This window comes from Macrobrachium rosenbergii, chromosome 2 (genome assembly GCF_040412425.1).
Source record: "Macrobrachium rosenbergii isolate ZJJX-2024 chromosome 2, ASM4041242v1, whole genome shotgun sequence".
Lineage (NCBI taxonomy): Eukaryota > Metazoa > Arthropoda > Malacostraca > Decapoda > Palaemonidae > Macrobrachium > Macrobrachium rosenbergii.
The window spans coordinates 69,649,006-69,661,505 of NC_089742.1; the positions used below are offsets into that span (position 1 = coordinate 69,649,006).

Sequence of the window (12,500 nt, forward strand, 5' to 3'; positions counted from 1 at the left end):
TAAGTGCTTCAATAATCATTGACTTCTACGTATTGTGCTCAAACCTATCGCTCACTTATGCTTCAAAGCGAGTGCTTCTAATTTCATAAAGGTTTTCTTTCGAAAAGTACTCGAAACATTTTTCTTTTTCGAACGAAACAACAATACACATTTAATGCCGATAACCAACAGCCTTTGAGAATTGTTATTTTAACTTGTATTGTTCAACAGACGTTCAAACATTTAGAAAAGGTACGTCATTATTTAAACAATTCTCTATGCTTTCTAATTTAAGGGGAATGGATTGCCTTTCCAGGAATGAAAGTGAAATTGTCTGGTTATATGACATCGAATTTATATTAAATTTCTCTCCTCCGAGCTCTAGCTATTTGCTTGTTTCTTTCGGGTAATTTTGGAAACTTTTATTGAAACTATTAGTTTAAGTGACATTACATGGACGTTTTTACTCTTATGCAACTACTTACATATATTTTAAAGCTTTTTACCAAATTACCAGTTTACATTTATACACATATATAATGTATATATATATATATATATATATATATATATATATATATATATATATATATATATATATATAATATATATATATGTGTGTGTGTGTGTGTGTGTGTGTGTAAGTGTATAATATATATATATATATATATATATATATATATATATATATATATATATATATATATATATATATATATAATATATATATATATATAATTATACATATATACATATATATATATATCTATAAAACATGTATGTAATTTGTTTCTTAGATTCGATTACCGTTAAATTACCAATCTATGTGTACTGTGCCTACATCCTGACACGGCAAGTCATCAGTATTAACGTTACATACCTTGATCTGTAGTGCAATTTTTTATAGTAATGCGCCGCTTTGATGGCCTTTTCATATTTCAAGTTTCACAGTTACCATAAATTTTCTTCGCCTGGTATTGAATGCCACCAGTAAATCTTGGTTCTTACCCTTCCAGTTTGAAGAAACCAGTCAATCATTTAATCAATCAAATTTGAATAAGAAATCTGTACCCCATCCATCCCCTTCATTTCTTTCAAGCACCCAACTTTGCTTAAGTTATTACCAGATTTCTCAAGAAATCTTTATTTAAGTATACATGTTTTTTATATTGATTTATTTGTTTATCTTTATTTGCGTATCTGTTTTTCACTAACCTCTCTTTGCTCTGCTTGGGCATGCTATTTTACTAACATGCACTTAGCATAAAAATATCATATTTTGGCATATGCCCTAATAATGTTAGATCATGATAATATATATAATATCAGTTTTATATATATATATATATATATATATATATATATATATATATATATATATATATATATATATATATATATATATAATACTTCTCTGCCTACAACAAAAATCATCCAGGACTCATGTGTACGTCCATTCCATTTTGATCAAAATTAGTCCATGCAGTATGTATGAGCTTCTGTTTTTAAAAGTGCATAAGCAACCATATAAATATTAAACATACCCTGAACCTAAATTCAACGTTGCATAATAAGATATAGCACAATATCCTCACCCTTATGGGAATATAGATTTTCAAAAATACTTAAAATGTTCAATTTTTTTTATCAAGTATTTTAATTTTACGTGTCCCAACGGCTTATTTTCAGCGTCTAAGACATTTTTGGCTGCTGTAACGCCAAATCCGTATAAAAAAGATCGATCAATCAGGTATGCTTCAAGTCTGAGAACTTGCCAACGAACTGCTCCTGTGACGAGCTAATCGAGTTCCTTCCGAGACCGAAGGGTACTGAGAATCTGATTTTGGGTATATAATTTAACCAATATCAGTAGATCGAAACGAGGTTTGCGTGTTGGATATCAACGATGTTCTTCGCATTTCCGAGAGAGAGAGAGAGAGAGAGAGAGAGAGAGAGAGAGAGAGAGAGAGAGAGAGAGAGAGAGAGAGAGAGAGAGAGAGAAACTCTACGGACGTGTTAACCCAAGTTTTGTACTGTATCGCTGAAAAGGGATATTAACACACATTTAATAGCCAGTCATTAAACCCATGCAAATCTCAAGTAGCACAAATCGTCAATATTGTGGCATACAGGGAGCTTTAATCAAGCAAGCTATATATTATAAATAATATATATATTATATATATATATATATATATATATATATATATATATATATATATATATATATATATATATATATATAATGTATGTATATATATGCATATATAATTTATTTATATGTATATATAATTTATATATATATATATATATATATATATATATATATATATATATATATATATATATATATATATACTGTATATATATAATGCATGTATATATATGCATATATATAATTTATTTATATGTATATATAATGTATATATATATATATATATATATATATATATACATACATACATACAGTATATATATAAATAATGTCGTACTCTTACAGACATGTATGGATTCTTAATGACTGCAACGACTGTCTAACTTCATTTTGAATACTCGTATCTCTATATGCCTATATCCAAGTAGGACATAAACGAAGAAACGTTTACCTTCTATGGCAAGTTCGAACACATACACAAACGTTTCAGCAAGACCGCATTATCACGGCAAGCTTTCTCTCTCTCTCTCTCTCTCTCTCTCATTAAGCCTGCTCCCTTCCCTTGACAAAGGATGGGTTTTAGATAATGACAAGGCAACGACCACTTTAACTCCTGAACCATGCATGACCCTCCAGTGCAGAAAACTTTCACAACATTAACAACTTTAAAAATCTACACAAAAAGCTCACTAGAAGTACATCGAACCTCAACCCACCCCCATCTACAAACACTCACGCGTTCACCTCTATCTTGTAAACATTCTCTCCCTTCCTGGGTGCTGAGGCCTCTCCTTTCCAATATAGGCTTCCTCCATACCATTAATTCATCAGCCATTTTTAGGTCTTCTTCGCCTCGTCCCTTCCAAAGACTGCGTGCGTACTGTGCACTCTTTTTTCCAGTCTATTATCCCCTATTTTTTCCACGAAACCGTTTGATCCATCATTTCATGTCATAACTTTTCCTCTAAGGCTTTTGGGTATCTCCTTATTTCTCAGCCCCCTTAATTTTTCTTATGCCACATATACTATATATACTAACAATTCATGTTTACAATATATATATATATATATATATATATATATATATATATATATATATATATATATATATATATAGTTCATGTTTGTGTTCTTGTTATGGATCTGTCTGTCTGTCTTACTGTTTGTCTGTCCGTTTGGCTGTGTCTGTATATCTCTAAACACCGCTACCCTTCATTAAAAAAAAACGAGAAAAAGAGAAACGACACACATACCTGCTAGACTGTTTTTCTAAAAATCTCTACTTGTTAAACATCGTACGGTTGAACGAAGTCTAACAAAGGTGACACAATCTACTGCTCGACTTTTCTGTAAAAGAAAATAAAAAAAAATAAAATGTACACCAGTCGAAAATTTAACACGTCGGCAATACACAGGTAAAAAAAAAAAAAAGCTAAATAGAAGCAACAAAAAACAGCGAAAAAAAATCCTCAACGATCCTATTGTCCTGTCAGCTTAGTCATGCCATGAATGTGGGGGACACTAAGTCTGAAATTTCCCCGCAAGCGGGTACCGATCAGGGAATTCCAGGAGAGAGGCAAATGAGGAATCGAATGGCTAATTAATGGTTTTGTCGTTTGAATGATGCGTCTGGGGAAGGTAATGGTTCAGTTTTTCCCCCGTGGAGGAGGGAGACGTCTTTCCAGGAAGGAAAGAGAGCGACTGGGGGCTGCGAGGTGATGGATGGGTCATGAGCTTCGCTGAAATGCTGGATTTCAGGCACACAGGTAGAACAGGTTAATTGATAGATTCAATTTCTTATAAGGACAGATAAACAATTACGTAAAATTACAGAATTAGATGAGACTAGACAGATAATTAACAGAGATCCACTGTGACACAAAAAAAAAAATTGTCGGATCGATGCTTTCATAACAAGATAAATAGTTATGTAAATGCAAAGAATTGCGGTAACATAAATATATAGATAGACAAACAGATAGACAGAAAGAGATCCGCTGTGCAGAACTAGATAAATTTAGCTGCCACAAAATATAAAATTTTTTGTCTTACAGGTTTCCGCTGAATATCGACGATAGAAAATATATCGATATTCACGCTTTAATACCCTAACATGGCAATATTCAAAATAGCCGCATTTACATGTTATTAATTTAACATTCACGGTTAGTTCAGAGATAGTCTCCTAAAAGGCAAACTTGTTTTTTCTTTTGCAAAAAAATCGCTTTTGTGAATTTTCATTTGAAAATAACAGGAGATATGTGAGTAATACAGTGATTTACACTGTGTACGCGAACAAGCAAAATTTATTAACTGTGACTAAGCAACGCTACATTTAATGAACTGACAAACAGGATGATTACCATCTTCCAAGCATTACAGGCCATTCTTTTCAGCCAACTATCAAAATGCCACATGAGCTTCACGACCCTATGACTTACGTGGACTACAACCCCACCAAGAGAAGTAACTGGAAGAGAATTTATCCAATCTCATTACTGCAGACTTTCCAAATCAGGTATATGATCGTGAGTAGACTGGCCGTAGTAATTAGAGTGAGGCAGCCAGAGTATACTACTAAGGGTACCAGAAAATAAAAGGCCACTACTAAATATAATGACTTTACTAAAATTTATTCGAAAGATAATTGCTGATCACCGTACTAAAATCAATGACCAAAAATTAAGTTTATATATATATATATATATATATATATATATATATATATATATATATATATATATATATATATATATATATATATATATATATATTATTTATATATGTGTGCTTATGCATATATGAACACGCACACACAATATATATACATATATATATAATGTATGTATATAATATATATATATATATATATATATATATATATATATATATATATATATATATATATATATATATATATATATATATATATATATATATCAGACAAAGGGGTAGAGGAATTTTATTTCGGTGTTTCTGAACCTAGTAAAGAATTTTACCACATAGCTTTGTCGACAAGGGTACAACAAAAAGTCACAAAAAGTTGTTAGTAAAGGAAATATACATTAAATAACTTCATCGTCATTTGCAAATATACTTATTTGTCCGTTTTCCAAGTGAGGCCACCACTGCAACTCGTATAACTGGCCAAGAGAACCGCAAAACGTCTGGTGTAACAAGTTTATCTTCTTCACACAGGTCAAGTATCGTCGTTACCTTATCCTGTTAATGCTATTAACAACCTTTCACTTTCATTTGGTACTTCTTCGTCGCCAACATCTTCATTATCGAAAATTCTCTCATGATTAATACATTACCCGTTGCTTTGTTATCAGTTTCTTCATGATTAGCCAATATTTTACAATATGCTGGATCACAGAGAAAACTGTGTCGTGAATTAAATGAATTTACTCTTATTCACATTGAACATTAAAGTAGTAACATGCCTTGCACGTGTTGTTTGACCTCCGATCATACTATCTGTGAGAATGTTCACTTTAGTGCTTTAACTTTAAAATAAACGGAAATTCAAACTGGCTTTCACACGCTGGATTTATATTTATATATATATATATATATATATATATATATATATATATATATATATATATATATATATATATATACACATGTATATGTATGATATATATACATATATATAAATATAAATATATATATATATATATATATATATATACACATTATGTATGATATATATACATATATATAAATATAAATATATATATATATATATATATATATATATATATATATATATATATATATATATATATATATATGTATGTGTGTGTGTACTGTATATGTGTGCGCGCCTTAAATAACTGTATACTATCCTCATAGTAATGATTCTCTCACCTAAAAAGTTACATGAAGGTGACCTTTAGTGAAGACCACCCTGCTTGTATCATTTATCTACGACCGAAACATCTGCGCTACGAGTCTAATTAAAATACGATCTTCAAAAGTAAAAAAAAAAAAAGAAAAAGTTAAACTAATCCAATGTGCTACAGACAGAATGTGATAATGCGGTCCCAGCTGGATTCAAGGTCAGGTTTCCTTGGGTTCGAAGTTGTGACTTGGCAATTACAAGAGGTTACAATCGGATTTTATATTTAATAGGTCCAATTATGATTCCTTTAACTGTTTTGTTATCACGTGATTACTTATAATGGCTGAGAGTTGTAAATTCTCAGATTTTTTCGTGTAGAAATGAATATTCAGTTTACGTCTTTTTATTCATGGCATTGCCACTCCCACAATATAATTTAAAATGTTTAGAGTGTTAACTAATGAAGAACAAGTTTCTGAAAAATAAGACGAGGAACTTTGCTATTGATTCGTGAAAACGCAGTCTTTAATGTTTTTCATTACTTTTACACAGTGATTTCAGACGTAATGAGTGTACATTCTTGAAATTAAGAATCATATGAGTCAATCTCATATATATTTACACACACACACAGTCCTTCCATTTATATACTTCGAACTCAGAATTACATAAATTCTGATCAACTTCACATACACACATACGCATACAAACACACACAAATATATATATATATATATATATATATATATATATATATATATATATATATACACATATATATATATATATATATATATATATATATATATATATATATATGTGTGTATGTGAAATTGATCAGAATTTATATAATTCTGAGTTCAATATATTCATGGAAGGATTGTGTGTGTATAAATATATAAATATATATGATATGACTCATATGATTCTTAATTTCAGAAATGTACACATTATTTCTGAAATCGCTGTGTAAAGATAACGAAAAACATTAAGGAATGTGTTTTCTCTCGTTTATACACACACACATACATATATGAGATTTTTGGTATAATTTGGGCCTGGGAGAGTTCTCTTTTGAACGCTACGTTATTTCAACCGAAGAGGTTTTGCTATTACTTTAATATTACTTAAAAATTACATAAACTAATAAAATATATAAAGAACTTACATTGCCAACGCAATTTGGCTATTGTCCGTTTGTATGTCCTGTGAGAGCACATATGAAAATCTGGTTTCACGAAATATTGTCGCAGCGTGAGGGCCAAGTTGTCACCGCCCCTCGTCTACCAATTAAAGTGGGGGTTCCGGACGGCGTCTTGTGAAATTCTACATCATTCATATGGCCATAATAGTAACGAAACAAAGTAGTAATGAATTTTTTGCGTTCAGGAGTAAATAAAAGACTCTTCAAAATCAAAGTAGCAAAGACGAGAATTTTTCCAAAACTTGGACGTAATTAATGAAATTCAAGTTACATCAGCAAGTGACACGCTTATATGAATGTTAAATTCTGATGTGTATACTGGCTGCTTAAGGTTACTCTGATAACCCTTCCTAATAACAGGTAAGGTTACAGTCTGTGAATGCCCGGAATCTCTTTAATCAAATGGATATTGTCAAGATATCGTTCATAGAAAAGGAATTAATTCCTGTGAACTACTACCAGCCGTAAGCCTTCTAGATGAAAACAGTTATTGACAAGGAAGGCCATTTTTAGTTTTCTGAAAGAAAACTATTGTGCCGGCTTTGTCTGTCCGTCCGCACTTTTTCTGTCCGCCCTCAGGTCTTAAAAACTGCTGAGGCTAGAAAGGCTGCAAACTGGTATGTTGATCTCCACCTTCTAATCATCAAACATACTAAATTGCAGCCCTCTAGCCTCAATAGTTTTCATTTTATTTAAGGTTATAGTTAGCCATGATCGTGCTTCTGGCAACGATATAGGACAGGCTACCACCGGGCTGTGGTTGAAATTTCATGGACCGCGGGTCATACAGCATTATACCGAGACCACCGAAAGACAGATCTATTTTCGGTGGCCTTGATTATAAGCTGTACAGATAACTCAATTGCGCCGAAGTTTTTTTACTTGTTGGTTACTGGGATGAATATGTGTTTGTTAACGAAGGCTGAGTCTTTGTAGAGGATGCTTAAATTGGGTGTTATTGTCGATTATGTTACATATACTTTCATATGTGGTAAAATCCTTTTAGGTTATGTTTTATATACTTGTATAGCCTACACGGTAATGTTTATAGCTAGCGATTTTAACCGCCCGTCAGGTACTCTTCATCACTGGTCAACTTTTCTTTAATCTCTTTACAGCTGGTTAAAAGTTACATTGTGAACTGTTTCGAGATCGCAATTGCTTCTGTATGCATTCAAATGCAACAGAAGTTCCCTACAGGGAACTGTTTTATTTCTTGCGTTTCTAGACTTTCTAAATTAGGGATGGAGTCAATTACATAATACAATATGCTATGGAACTAATAGAGTATATATGGAAGTTTCATACCAAAACCATAACGTGGTTTCATTCGCATTGCATAATCACGTCACGAGGGGGGCCATTGGTCCAGTTGCTGACTTCCGAGCTACTTCATTATACATTTAGAGACAACACCACATTATCTAGGTATTGCAATTTCACCTCATGGTAATTTTTTCCATCTTCTCAAGGCCTCTTTGAACGTTTTATATTCGAGTGGTAATTTTATACATGACGTAATTTACTTTATTAAACAACCTTTAATACTACACCACTCGTTAAATTTAATAGGAAAAGTAGTGGGTTACTTAAGATACATCAGTTCTCTCTCTCTCTCTCTCTCTCTCTCTCTCTCTCTCTCTCACCCCCATCAGAGTGACAGTCAGTTTTATGGATCTAGATTACAGTTAATGTCACCATTGTCCTTCGGTACGCTCAGCGGGCGAGAACACAGCATTTTAATACTTGTTCTTCCCGTGTAGACATAACAGCTTCATGTTGCTGTCCCAGTGTACTTGCTCAAGCAAAAAGTTGTTCAACTTCTTCGGTGGTTGAGGGAGAGGGGGTGGGAGAAGAGAGAGAGAGCGAGTGAGAGGGAGAGAGAGGTGGGGGAGTGACACGGGTGAGGTAGGGGCAGACCAGGTGAGGACCGGGGATCAACCATCCCATTATGAAACTGAACGGTGAACTTGACTTTGAACATCGAGCATTGTGTCATGTCTGGACCTTGAAACCTGTTCACGCAGCCCCCGTCCTTCCGTCTTCGGACCCCCTCGCCCCCCTCTTCCCCACACGAGGGAGACGCGTCCCCAACACATCAACATCCTCTTTGATTCTTGCGGGTTAAAATTAGACACGTTCAGGGTTACGATATGTTTGTTTCTTTTTGCTTAATGCCTTCGGAAGTCACCCGCGATTTGAGGATTTGCTTCTTTATATGCTTTCTTCATGGTGGATTTTTGATGAATTACAGATATCAATTTTTAGTCAATGTTTCTTAATCGTGCGTTGTTATTCCGTGTTCACGCAATTCGCCTTCGTGTATCTTTTAGAGTTTCTTGTCCAATAATCTTTTTCTTGAAATTCTGCCTCATTTGCATTATTTTCCACTATCCGACTCGAAAGTGCTACACACACGAGGTCTCCTACAAGACTCGCCCTCCCAGACGCCAACAACAAACACTGTTTGTAACCCGTCGAACAAAAGCAAAAATGATAATTCGTTAAATTTCGTTGCTTGTGCACCCGTTGAACAAAAAGAAAAATATTTCGTTAAACTTCGTTGGATGATGTCAGCTACTGTGGGCGTTCGTTAATCGTTTTGCTTGGAACCGTGTAGCACCTGAGACGCCCTTTGACGTAGGTGGGATGTAAACCTATCCGGGTCGCATTGTTGATTGTAAACATCATCACTATCATCATCATCATCGTCGTCGTCTACGGCAACATGTCCGCAGTCGTTTCGTCCGTTACAATGAACCCCCCTCCCTTGTAACTTAACGGGTAGAATGAATATAATGGCTATAATAGTCTTCATGAATAATGGGAGACGTTAAGTACTTAAGGAAGAACAAGGGTGCCGTTTACTCGCTACAGGAAGAGCCGTATATCATACGGTTTTCGTCTCCATAGTTTACGGCCGGTTGAGGATGCAGATGTACCTGCTCACGACCACGTTATATTTTCACAGGTAATTCTGGATATAATGCCTGACGGAGTAAAAACGTTGCCATTATAAATTGGGCGGTTACGAAGGAAAAATAAGAGTGTAATTTACATACATATATGAAATACAAGTGTTGTTTACATATTTATCCAGAAATCATGCAGTGTGACTTGTGTGTAGACAGGGCTCGCTCTCTCTCTGCATACAGAAAACCTCTCAAATGAAAGTGGAGAAGAATAATCCTCAGCTTTATCCATCTATAAACATTTACGTACAATACACGAAGACACCTTTCGGTGCCTTTCTTGGTCTCTCAGTTTTCTTATTTTGAGGCGTTAGGTTGGTTTAAACTTGTATGTTTCGGTTCTAATATGATTTTTACTGAGTCTTATGCATTGATTTTATTGTTGTTAGTTTTGTATTTTAGCCCTGATGATGAAGCCATTCTTGAAACGTCGGCTGGAAATCAAGTTGAAATATGTATCACCTCCTTTTCGTCCTCCTGTTTGTAATACATACATATACATATATATATATATATATATATATATATATATATATATATATATATATATATATATATATACATACATCTATATATACTATATACAGAGAGAGAGAGAGAGAGAGAGAGAGAGTAGAGAGAGAGAGAGAGAGAGAGAGAGAGAGAGAGAGAGAAATGAGTTCTCTTAATAAAGATTTAATGACATTTCCGACACCAGCAATAGTAGCTGGGATCGAGTCCCGTTCAGTTAAAATTCATTGTGCCTCTGTTTTCCTGAGTTATGAGTTATGTACATGGTAGTCAGTCAACTGCTGTGGATTCCCGCCAAATGAAGAAAAGGGAAAACCAAACGGCGGAAAATGTGTGAAGGTTCCTTTCGAAAAATTATTCAGAATTCATTGCATTTATCATTTTATAAGTGCTCAATGAGCAATCAAAACCATATGAGATAAAGACATATGTATGCACTGACATTCTCCCGAAACTATGTGCATTTATAGAGTACTGTTCATATATATCCATAAATTCTATTGATTTCTTTCACATACATACACAAACACACAATATATACTGTGTGTATATATATATATATATATATATATATATATATATATATATATATATATATATATAAATATATATATATAATGCATGTATATGTATGTGTATATAATATATATATATATATATATATATATATATATATATATATATATATATATATATATATATATATAATGCAATACTTCAATTCCTAATGTATATACAAAATAGTTTTAGTACTATACTATCTCTTCATCCAAATCATTTACACCATTTATTAACTTCCATCAACCCTTTCAGTTCTTCACTCATTCGTCTTTTTTGTTTATACTTCCCGACGCGCATGACCTACTTGTGTGAACGATGACGGATACTTTGACCTTGCAATCCATCTTAATTCTCCATTGGAGCGTCGGCATGTTACTGGTGGCAATGTCTGTCCAGTCAGTTAGGTTTTTGCACTGTTGAATTTTGAGCTCATTTACAACTGTACATTAAAACACATCATTGTTCTTATAATGAAACGAGGCATGTCAACTTGTATCCTGGTATACTTCTTGTATCTTTTTTTATTTACCCTACAGGAACGACCTAAATATGGGCATTAAGTTGCCAATCCCAAAGACCTTTCCTTAATATTGGGGCATTACTATCAACAATACCGAAACCCTACCATTCCCAAATTCGGTTGTATTTTTAAGGGGTTTCTCTTGATTTTAGAATGCAGCGAGCAACGTTTACTGGGGTCGGATTTATGAATCTTCACTGTAATCTAAAGTTTATATTTCGCCATTCAAAAGCTAAAGTGAAGAATTAAGTCTCAAAATACACAATAAAGGACATAGTTCTTTACTTTTTATTTTTGAATATAGAATTTAGGCCAAAGGCCAAGCACTGGGACCTATGAGGTCATTTAGCACTGAAACGGAAATTAACAGTAAAAGGTTTAAAAGGTGTACCAGGAGGAAAACCTTGCAGTTGCAGTATGAATCAAATGTTAGGAGAGGGTGGAAAGTAAGATGGAAGAAAGAGAATATGAAAGGAGGTACAGTAAAAGAAAAGAAAGGGGTTGCAGCTAGGAGCCGAAATAAAAGGACGCTGCCAAGAACCTTAAGTAATGCCTGCAGTGCACCGCATGAGGTGCACTGACGGCATTAACCCCCTACGGGAATTTTTTATTTTTGAAAGTTTCAAAAGACGCGAATATTGCTAAAAAAAAAAAAAAAAAAAACTTGAAGACCAAAGGGGAGAATCGTTTCATTTTATTGTAAAAAATTTTTTCACTTAATTCCTTTTTAGGCTGTGATTTCCTTTCAT

At 33.4% G+C, this 12,500-nt stretch overlaps 1 long non-coding RNA gene across 1 annotated transcript in view; it reads right to left on the bottom strand.

Annotated features, from left to right (window-relative positions):
• The window catches only part of LOC136848133 (uncharacterized), an 88,233-nt gene that overhangs the window by 56,794 nt on the left and 18,939 nt on the right, over window positions 1-12,500 (bottom strand). Inside the window, exon 2 of the long non-coding RNA XR_010855942.1 lies at window positions 3,388-3,481. This is a non-coding gene — a long non-coding RNA (uncharacterized lncRNA). The remainder of the gene's footprint in view (window positions 1-3,387; window positions 3,482-12,500) is intronic.